Source organism: Thunnus thynnus, chromosome 24 (genome assembly GCF_963924715.1).
Source record: "Thunnus thynnus chromosome 24, fThuThy2.1, whole genome shotgun sequence".
In the NCBI taxonomy this organism is placed as follows: Eukaryota; Metazoa; Chordata; class Actinopteri; order Scombriformes; family Scombridae; genus Thunnus; species Thunnus thynnus.
The window spans coordinates 15,344,349-15,356,354 of NC_089540.1; the positions used below are offsets into that span (position 1 = coordinate 15,344,349).

At 34.2% G+C, this 12,006-nt stretch overlaps 1 protein-coding gene and 1 long non-coding RNA gene across 2 annotated transcripts in view; one reads left to right on the forward strand and one right to left on the reverse strand.

The window, feature by feature from the left end:
* The window catches only part of LOC137177281 (uncharacterized), a 227,594-nt gene that overhangs the window by 172,573 nt on the left and 43,015 nt on the right, over positions 1–12,006 (forward strand). The gene's annotated exons all lie outside the window — the stretch shown is intronic.
* LOC137177292 (uncharacterized) lies at positions 7,069–8,525 on the reverse strand. The gene is made up of 3 exons (XR_010926054.1): positions 8,137–8,525; positions 7,997–8,058; positions 7,069–7,202 (listed from the first exon to the last, which is right to left on the reverse strand). It is a non-coding gene; the product is annotated as an uncharacterized lncRNA (long non-coding RNA).

The following is a 12,006-nucleotide window of genomic DNA, read 5'->3' on the forward strand; positions in this document are numbered from 1 at the left end:
TATTTGGAATGATTCTGGTTGGGTTCATCATCACCATTTATTTTACATTCAAGCGCGGAAACGGTGAGAAGTCACAAAATATTTTATTTGTTTATTTTGGTTTGATATAAATCAAATCTTTGACTTGAATTTACATTCTTTATATTTCTTTAGGTGTGGTATATTAATATTTATGTAAATTTGACTGATAATGTTAATCTAGTTGTGCGTCATACATATTCAAGTTCTTTCAAGAGTGTGATTCTACCAACAATATTAGTCCTGATGATGTATTTTCATGCTAAGAGACAGGAAGTTTCTATCCTCATGCAAACATCCACAACCACAACCAACACCAAGAGATTCTCTCCAGATATTTCATGAATCTGCATAAAAGGATGTTTCAGGGTCGACTTGTTGTCTTAGTGGTTAAAGCTCATAACAAATAACTGCAACATCACTACTATTATGCACTATTAATGCATCTTACTGTTTTTACTAAACATGACAATGTACTTAATGTCCTCATAGGAGTTACAAAACATGATCTAACAGCATTAAATGACTAAATGACAAAGTTTGAGTTTATTATTTTTCTGTATTGGGTCACCTCAGAGTGCATTATCAAAGATGGGATCAGCTAACAACATTGGAATACAATACAGTGTCTTTGTAAACCATTTGTTGTTTTAATTATTTATTCTTTCACTCTTTTGTAGTGTTTCTCATATGGCGTGTCATGTACATGATGCCTTGTATGTCGGGTTTGTTCAACATCATCATTTTAATGTACAGAGCCATAAATGGTAAGAAGTCACAAATATTGTATTTATTTTGATGCATTAAATATACTGGATTCTGGTGGTTTGATATAAATCAAATCTTTGACTTGAATTTACATTCTTTATATGTCTTTAGGTGTGGTATATTAATATTTATGTAATTTAGACTGATAATGTTAATCTAGTTGTGCATCATACATATTCAAGTTCTTTCAAGAGTGTGATTCTACCAACAATATTAGTCCTGATGATGTATTTTCATGCTAAGAGACAGGAAGTTTCTATCCTCATGCAAACATCCACAACCACAACCAATACCAAGAGATTCTCTCCAGATGTTTCATGAATCTGCATAAAAGGATGTTTCAGGGCCGACTTGTTGTCTTAGTGGTTAAAGCTCATAACAAATAACTGCAACATCACTACTATTATGCACTATTAATGCATCTTACTGTTTTTACTAAAGATGACAATGTGCTCAATGTCCTCATAGGAGTTACAAAACATGTTCTAACAGCATTAAATGACTAAATGATGAGCTTTGAGTTTATCATTTTTCTGTATTGGGTCACCTCAGAGTGCATTATCAAAGATGGGATCAGCTAACAACATTGGAATACAATACAGTGTCCTTGTAAACCATTTGTGGTTTTAATTATTTATTCTTTCATTTTTTGTAGAGGATCTGACAATGATGATCATCGTAACAGCAGTATTTGGAGTGATTCTGGTTGGGTTCATCATCATCTTCATCTATTTAGTGTACAAACGTGGACGGTGTAAGAAGTCACAAAATATTTTATTTATTTATTTTGGTTTGATATAAATCAAATCTTTGACTTGAATTTACATTCTTTATATTTCTTTAGGTGTGGTATATTAATATTTATGTAAATTTGACTGATAATGTTAATCTAGTTGTGCATCATACATATTCAAGTTCTTTCAAGAGTGTGATTCTACCAACAATATTAGTCCTGATGATGTATTTTCATGCTAAGAGACAGGAAGTTTCTATCCTCATGCAAACATCCACAACCACAACCAACACCAAGAGATTCTCTCCAGATGTTTCATGAATCTGCATAAAAGGATGTTTCAGGGTCGACTTGTTGTCTTAGTGGTTAAAACTCATAACAAATAACTGCAACATCACTACTATTATGCACTATTAATGCATCTTACTGTTTTTACTGAACATGACAATGTACTCAATGTCCTCATAGGAGTTACAAAACATGTTCTAACAGCATTAAATGACTAAATGACGAGCTTTGAGTTCATTATTTTTCTGTATTGGGTCACCTCAGAGTGCATTATCAAAAATGGGATCAGCTAACGACATTAGAATACAATACAGTGTCCTTGTAAACCATTTGTTGTTTTAATTATTTATTCTTTCATTTTTTCGTAGGGCAACTGAGATGGATGCTCATGTTAATAGCAGTTTGTATTCCAGTTGTGTTCAACATCATCAATTCATTGTACAGAGCCATAAGAGGTAAGAAATCTTAAAATATTGTATTTATTTAGATGCACTAAATATTAGGCGTGCACAAAAAATCGATTCACGCAAGAATTGCGATTCTATTTCTGCCAATTCAGAATCGATTCACATTTTTCAGTCTTGCCACAACGCTGTTTTCCATTTTTTCCTGACATGAGTTAGCTCACTAAATCCCATAGATGGCACAACGACGCTGCGCTGGTTTCCACCCGGCCCCAACTCCAGGTGCTAGAAGGAAGAGAAGTGTGTATCATGGAGAGACCGCGAGCAATGGAGTACTTGACAGAAAAACAAATATAACCTGGTCCATCGGCTATGAAGGCAATCATTTGGACATATTTTGGTTTTTCTTATCTCGAAGGGAAGAGGGAGCTTGACAAGATTAATGCTGTTATCAGGCGTTGCAGCGCCGGTTTGTGCGGTTGTGGGCTTATTTATTTGTAACCACCGTGAAACAATCAGAAAATAACGTTTTATTGATCTGATTCACCAGCTTCATCACTAAGGTTACCAGCGCTCCCTCTCTTCATTCACTCTCTAGCTCGCTCGACCACTGCTTCTCTCTCTCTCTCTCGTCTTTTTTAAAATGAATCGGGAAGCTGTCAGCAAAGCCTAACTTTACTTTTAACGTTATCAAACGAAGAGAAATATCCTCTCCTCTTCCCAGTAATGTTTTTGTCATAATGCAGGGTTGTACAGTGTTACAGGTTACGTTTCTCCAAAAGTTGGTTCTGGTTCAACTTTCTCGCTGTGGCCCCCCTGCAGCCCCCTCCCCCGCAGATTAACACACAACAGACTGCCAGCTGGTTTTCTGAGGACGAGAATGAGAAAGTCATTTTATCTCAGTGAAAAACGTCTCCTTGAAGTTTATGACAAACTGCCAAAAACAAGCCAACAAGATGCAGCAGTGAAACAAGCGTTTAAACAGCTGTTCTGTATTTTGAAACAGAAAATAAAATTCAGTAAATAGTGAAACTGCCCGTTTCATTACTTTATATTCATGTAATAAATATACAAACGCCAATTAGATGATAATCTGCATGAGAAATTAAGAAAAAGAAACAACATTGGTTATAATAATCATCATCTTATAGTGATCAATTTGATCAATTTGACCAATTTTCTTGTTTGTACTTTGCAGCTAAATGTAACAGGCAGCTATTGTTTATTTGATTTTGTTATTTGAAGTATGAATTTAAGTTATTTGAAGTTTTGCACTCAGCAGTTTATCTTTGCAATCATTTTTATTTTTGTATTAAGTATTCATTTGACTCTTTGTCTCAGGGCTGCTTTGGTTTCCTGTTGACTGAGTGAACTAAAGGAACATAAATCTTAGTCAGGGTTGATGTTGATAGCAAATGTTTACACTTGATTCAGTGTGAGTTTTTTTTCTTTGAGACCTATGAAAGTGTCTCCTGCAGTCAAATGGAAAGTTACTCAAAACATCAATCTAGAATCAAATCTATGAATGTATTGAATTGAAAATTGATTCTGAATCGAATCGTGAGATCTCCTGAATCATGCACTCATATTAAATATACTGTATGTTGGTGGTTTGATCTAAATCAAATCATTGACTTGAATTAACATTCTTTATATTTCTTTAGGTGTGGTATATTAATATTTATGTAAATTTGACTGATAATGTTAATCTAGTTGTGCATCATACATATTCAAGTTCTTTCAAGAGTGTGATTCTACCAACAATATTAGTCCTGATGATGTATTTTCATGCTAAGAGACAGGAAGTTTCTATCCTCATGCAAACATCCACAACCACAACCAATACCAAGAGATTCTCTCCAGATGTTTCATGAATCTGCATAAAAGGATGTTTCAGGGTCGACTTGTTGTCTTAGTGGTTAAAGCTCATAACAAATAACTGCAACATCACTACTATTATGCACTATTAATGCATCTTACTGTTTTTACTAAACATGACAATGTACTCAATGTCCTCATAGGAGTTACAAAACATGTTCTAACAGCATTAAATGACTAAATAACAAAGTTTGAGTTTATAATTTTTCTGTATTGGGTCACCTCAGAGTGCATTATCAAAGATGGGATCAGCTAACGACATTGGAATACAATACAGTGTCCTTGTAAACTATTTGTTGTTTTAATTATTTATTCTTTCATTTTTTGTAGGGGGTCTGACCTGGATGATCATCGTATCAGCAATATTTGGAGTGATTATGGTTGGGTTCATCATCGTCATCATCATCATGTATTTGAAATACAGAGACAAATTATGTAAGAAGTCACAAAATATTGTATTTATTTTGATGCACTAAATATACTGTATTTTGGTCTGATATGAATCAAATCTTTGACTTGAATTTACATTCTTTATATTTCTTTAGGTGTGGTATATTAATATTTCTGTAAATTTGACTGATAATGTTAATCTAGTTGTGCATCATACATATTCAAGTTCTTTCAAGAGTGTGATTCTACCAACAATATTAGTCCTGATGATGTATTTTCATGTTAAGAGACAGGAAGTTTCTATCCTCATGCAAACATCCACAACCAACACCAAGAGATTCTCTCCAGATGTTTTATGAATCTACATAAAAGGATGTTTCAGGGGCGACTTGTTGTCTTAGTGGTTAAAGCTCATAACAAATAACTGCAACATCACTACTATTATGCACTATTAATGCATCTTACTGTTTTTCCTAAACATGACAATGTACTCAATGTCCTCATAGGAGTTACAAAACATGTTCTAACAGCCTTAAATGACTAAATGATGAGCTTTGAGTTTATTATTTTTCTGTATTGGGTCACCTCAGAGTGCATTATCAAAGATGGGATCAGCTAACGACATTAGAATACAATACAGTGTCCTTGTAAACCATTTGTTGTTTTAATTATTTATTCTTTCATTTTTTGTAGGGGCTCTGATATGGATGATCATCTTAACAGCAATTTGCATTTCGGGTGTGTGCAACATCATCATCAATTTAATATACAAAGGTAGAACAGGTAAGAAGTCACAAAATATTGTATTTATTTTGATGCACTAAATATACTGTATTTTGGTCTGATATGAATCAAATCTTTGACTTGAATTTACATTCTTTATATTTCTTTAGGTGTGGTATATTAATATTTATGTAAATGTGACTGATAATGTTAATCTAGTTGTGTATCATACATATTCAAGTTCTTTCAAGAGTGTGATTCTACCAACAATATTAGTCCTGATGATGTATTTTCATGCTAAGAGACAGGAAGTTTCTATCCTCATGCAAACATCCACAACCACAACCAACACCAAGAGATTCTCTCCAGATGTTTGATGAATCTGCATAAAAGGATGTTTCAGGGTCGACTTGTTGTCTTAGTGGTTAAAGCTCATCACAAATAACTGCAACATCACTACTATTATGCACTATTAATGCATCTTACTGTTTTTCCTAAACATGACAATGTACTCAGTGTCCTCATAGGAGTTACAAAACATGTTCTAACAACATTAAATGACTAAATGACAAAGTTTGAGTTTATTATTTTTCTGTATTGGGTCACCTCAGAGTGCATTATCAAAGATGGGATCAGCTAACAACATTAGAATACAATACAGTGTCCTTGTAAACCATTTGTTGTTTTAATTATTTATTCTTTCATTTATGTAGGGAATCTGACCTGGATGTTTAACTTCATACCAGTATGTATGCTGGTTGGGTTCATCATCATCATCATCTATTTAATATACAAAGGCATCACCTTTTTCAGACGCAAAAGGAGAGAACGTAAGAAGTCACAAAATATTTTATTTATTTCTACGCACTAAATATTCTGTATTTTGGTGGTTTAATATAAACCAGATGTGTTTCTAGATGTTTCAGGGTCGACTTGTTGTCTTAGTGATTAAATCTCATAACAAATAACTGCAACATCACTACTATTATGCACTATTAATGCATCTTACTGTTTTTACTAAACATGACAATGTACTCAATGCCCTCATAGGAGTTACAAAACATGTTCTAACAGCATTAAATGACTAAATGACGAGCTTTGAGTTTATTATTTTTCTGTATTGGGTCACCTCAGAGTGCATTATCAAAGATGGGATCAGCTAACGACATTGGAATACAATACAGTGTCCTTGTAAACCATTTGTTGTTTTAATTATTTATTCTTTCATTTTTGTAGAGGATCTGACATGGATGTACATCATGTCTCCGTCGACATTACTGAAGGCAAAAATGTTAATTAAGTAAACTTACTTTGACTTAAAATCACTTAGAGTCTCAATACATTTTACAAACAAAAAAAAGTACAACAATAACAAAAAAAGCATTTTTATGGCTTTTGTACAGAAACCTGTAAATAAGGAACAAAAGTCTGAACAAGACAGCAATTACACAATTAAATTGTAGTAAAATGTAGCATCCTCAGTGCTAACCAAAAGTAGTAATTAGACACTAACATCTAACTTGGTTCAATGAGCGGTTGTCTTGAATAATCCAGTGAGTAATTGCCTCAAAACTTATACAGAATAATATACAATTTTTAAAAGAATATAAAATAAAAAATCAAATAAATAAATCAAATAAGACAATCAATAGAAATAGTCCGTTTTGGAGGTGGAAAACCTCCAATGAAATGTTCTTTAGTTTACTGGTTGTTCCTTTAATCCACGGTTACTCCTTATGATTAAAGAGCTCAAGAGTTCAGTTCAAAGTTGTTTTGAGTTGTATCTGTTCCAAGTGTCTAATAGTGTCACTAATTTTACTACCCGGTAGGATAATTAGTGTGTGTGTCTTATCTGCAACCCAATGAAAATGAGTATCACTTTAAATCAGATGTCCTCTGTGGGCAGTTCCTACAGTTGACCAACACCGTTTCTACAACCGTCCACAGAGTCACAGGCTGGACTCACCATCTCTGATTCTATCTGGTCACAAAAAAACAACCTACACAGATACAGATAGTGCAGGATAATAAGTTATTCAGTTCTCTTTATGTGTCTAAGATGAGATCTCATTAAATTCTTTTCTCTCTCAGAATATCATACATCATATAACCAACAATTAAGGATACACTTGTACTACAATGACCATATATTAACAACTGGTAATTTTAACATGAACAATTTACCATGAATTTCTTTAAAACAGATGTCTTTTTAATAAATTATTTACAGTGAATTTTCCCTCTGTCACATCAACATTTGTATCTTACAGTAACAGATTGCTTATTATGAATTTCTTATGTCCAAACAATTAGCATTTTAACATTTATCTAAATTATTTGCTTTATTGTTATATTTTTATGCACCATTTTAACATACTGTTAATTTAATCATGAAAATAAACTAAATTATTCTTTATGATTCACTTAACATGTACATCTAGCAACCAAATTCAGTTAAATTACCATTTAATGGCATTATAAAACATTAAAGTACACAAATCCCATTAAAACATAACGATTTTAATATTAGAAAACAGTGTAATGTTCCTTTAAAGTGTTGACAAGGTGTCGGTCGCTCCATTAGCCAGAGCTAGCGATTAGCAGCTAGCGAACTTTTCAGACTATAAAAACAATGATACAGTTGCATCAAAGCATGTAATAAACATCAGACCACATTTTAACAATCACCGGTTGGTTTTTATGAAAAGTATCTTGACTCAACAGTAAGTTTAATGCAGCTTCCCTCCACAGTGGCTAACACAACAACAGACTAGCAGACAACATGGCAACTCACCGGAGTTTCTCAACATTAATAACTGGACAGAAGTTGTTTCCCTCTCGCTCACAGTTGGACCTCTATTGAAAGAGCAACTTATTAGCATTGTTACATGGACATTAATCTGACTTTTATGACTATTTTGCGGTGTTTCATACCAGGAAATGCTTGTTTTTTCTTTGTTTACATGCTCACACACGTCTGCTGTGTTGACAGTGCTGCTGCGGTAGAAAGAAGAGAGAGCACGTGTCTCCCTCAATATAACAGGCGCACTGTGTTTATGCGCCCAACAACATGTAATTACATCTCTAAATCACATATATGGGTTTTGTAGCCCTATAATCCATGTGGGATACAAAAATAATAGGTTTCAGTCTGGATTTAATGGGTTAAGGCTCCGACCATGAACCGCAGTATCTCTCAGATCAGACAATTTTCATGTCTCAATCTATTTTAGGGAAATATGCCAATAATTTGTTTGTTTTTTTAGTATAAAATCACAGTGTCTTGATACACTTGACAAAAAAGAAAGAAGACAATTAGAGAAAGAGAAAATAATAACATACATTATACTAAACATACATGATATTATTCAGTTATAGGAGTGGCAAAAATTGGATTCAAGAGGTGAAGTGTCGACCATGAACCACAACGTCCCTGATTCATGTTTGATTATCTTCACTGATAGTAATCAATAATCAGTAAAAGCATAGAACGCCCAATAAGTTATCACTTAAAATCTGAATGGTGTAATCTTTGGAATAATGAGATAACCTGCATCCTGTGATGTGAGTGTTCGTGGGGGAATGTGAGGTCTGAGAAGTTTTGACAGGTCAGGAGGTAATAGGTAGCAGTTTATAGTCTGACTTGAATGAAACCGTAAACCAGTGAATCAGAAGAATTGTAGCAGCTGCATTTTGGACTCGTTGGATCTTTTTAATAGTACAGAATACAAGACCTGAATGACCATGAATGAGAATTTCTGCATCTGACTGTGTTAGAAATGGGTGAACTTGGACAATGTGTCAGAGGTGGAAGAAAACTACTTTAGTGATGTTGCTGATGTGTCCCTCAAATCTAAGATAAATGAAATTACAGGACTTCTTTATCTCTTCTGCTTAGTGGCAACATCAGAAGACAACTTCCTAATCAGAGCTGAAAATGTAAAGTAGAGGTTCATTGATAAATACACTGAAAGGCACCAGAGACAGTCTGTCTTTCTGTATCTGTATGTCTGAAGTCTTTGAAGCCATAAAAAAGCCTTGAAGGTTCGATATTTAAAAGGTCAAGACCAGGCGAGTCTTCAGCTGTACTGCAGAGACTGTGTGTTGTCACTAAACTAAAACGTATGACTCATTACATTTTCTTCGGCTGATTCTTCCTCATCTCTGACAACATTGTCAGAGTATTAGGAAAACCCATCTCTCATGACTCTACACATATTGTCCACTCTGTTAATACTATTAATATTGTTCTATTTGTTAATGAGAAGCTGTGTTTGTAAAGGCCACCTTCAACATCTGTAATTAATTCAGGTATTTAATCTCTACAACTTTCTCAACTAAACAAAACCACCAGATAAAAGAGCAGTTATGAATGTTACAAATGTATTATTAATACCCATGTTGCACAAGTTTGACATTGACAAAAGAAAATGTAACTTATAAAACCTAATTATGAAACAAAACATGATTAATGAAGAATTCCAGTGAGTTAACACACATTTATTCATCTTCAATACAGGAGAAGCTGCTGAAAGGTCAAGGCAAGGTAAGATAGAACATTTTCACATTGGTCACCTATTTGTCTTTAATCATTTTAGAGTATTTAACATGACAATATTTGAAATAATGTTCTGTTTTCATGCATCCAGCACTTAAATGTAATTAATATCTAAACTTTTACAAGTAAAAACCAGTGTTTCAAATGCATTCAATGTACTTTTTTTAATTGCTGAATTTTAAGTCAATTCAATAAAAAAGTCTCAAATTGGACACATTGTTAGTTGTTGTTGATTTAGTAATGTGATGTTTTCCTAACAAACAAATGAAGTTTTACAGTCATCAATCATACTGCTGTTAGTTTTAACAGATAAAATTAAAACATGTATTCTGACAAATAGATTTATTTGCAACTAAATACTGACAAAGACATATCTGATCAACATTTGTTTGAATAGCAGCAGTTAAAAAACTTGTAATATGGATTCACTGTGTGATAGATGCATCATGGTTGTGACGATTCTTTGTTCATATTACAGAGTATCTTGAATGGAAGAAAAAGGGTAAGAACAACTTTTTTTTTTCTTGAACTGTTATAACTGCAGTAAACTAGAAGTTTGACTGTCTGACAGATGTATTGTGGTTGTGACAATTCTTTTATCATTTAATACTGATCTCAACAATTTCTGAGGTCCATAAAACATCCACCCAGGACCTGGAAACTCTCAATCTATTCAATGGAAATATGACAATAATTAGTTGATTTCTTAGTGTCAAATCACAACAAAAGAAAGAAGACAATTACAGAAAGAGAAAATAATAACAACATACATTATATTAAGCATACATGATACTATTCAGTTATAGGAGTGGCAAAAATTGGATTTAAGAGGTGAAGCGTCGACCATGAACCACAACGTCCCTGATTCATGTTTGATTAGGGACCTTTATTGATTATTGTTCTCCATCTCTCTCTCCCCCCGTCCCTCATTTTCTGTCATCTCTTCTTCTCATACTAATCAATAATCAATAAAAGCATAGAACATTCAAAAAATGATTACTTAAATAAAATGGATGTAATCTTTGGAATAATGAGATAACCTGCATCATGTGTAGCAGTTTGTAGTCTGACCTGAATGAAACTGTAAAGCAGTGAAACAAGTCAGTGTTACATGTTACAGTTTTTTGGTTATCAGAAGAATTGTAGCAGCTGCATTTTGGACTTGTTGGGTTTTTTTTAATAGTACAGAATACAAGACCTGAATGACCATGAATGAGAATTTCTGCATCTGACTGTGTTAGAAATGGGTGAACTTGGACGATGTGTCAGAGGTGGAAGAAAACTACTTTAGTGATGTTGCTGATGTTTCCCTCAAATCTAAGATAAATGAAATTACAGGACTTCTTTATCTCTTCTGCTTAGTGGCAACATCAGTTCAATCAGGAGAGACTCAGTTTTTCATATAAGTGAATGTTATTTATTGAACATGCATGATAGATGAAAGTGAGAGTCTTTGGCGATTAGACCCCATCGTGAATGTCAACATTTATGAAAGGGGGGAGGTGAAGGCGTGATTAGAATAGGATAACCCACCGATGGAGTCTAGACACTGGTGGTGGTGATGAATAAAGGGAGCAGATCTTGATGGTGAAGGCAGCGGGCTCCTGGTGAACTCAGACCTGGCGCTGAAGTATGAAGTGGAGAAGATGAGGTGGTGATCAGGAATGAAGAGGAGAGGAGCGAGCTGCTGGAACACGGCCGTGGAGTTGGATGGGGTGGAGGAGGAGCGACGGTCACGCTGAAATGACAACTGACAGCAACAGAGAAGGGAACAGATTTAAAGTTTGACAGCTGAGTTGTGATTGGCAGTAAGAGTCTGTGGAGGAATCTGATTTGATGACTAGAGTAACGCCCCTAATCAGCTGATTGGACAGCGGGAGAAACAGGGAGAGAGAGAGGAGTTGGAATGAATGAATGGTTAAAGATAGTATTCCTGCCTGAATTTACACTAAACTCCATTTCAATCAGAAGAGACTCAGTTTTTCATATAAGTGAATGTTATTTATTGAACATGCATGATAGATTACAGTGAGAGTCTTTGGTGATTAGACCCCATCGTGAATGTCAGCAGATATGAAAGGAGGGAGGTGAAGGATTGATTAGAAAAGGATAATCCCCCAAAGAAAGAGAAATGAGGACATACAAACCTACTCAAATATTTGATCCTTACCTTACCGGCAGGGAAGGATTCTAGTGAGATATGCAAAAGGGAAAATTAGACAGAATGCAGTGATAATAAACGTTCA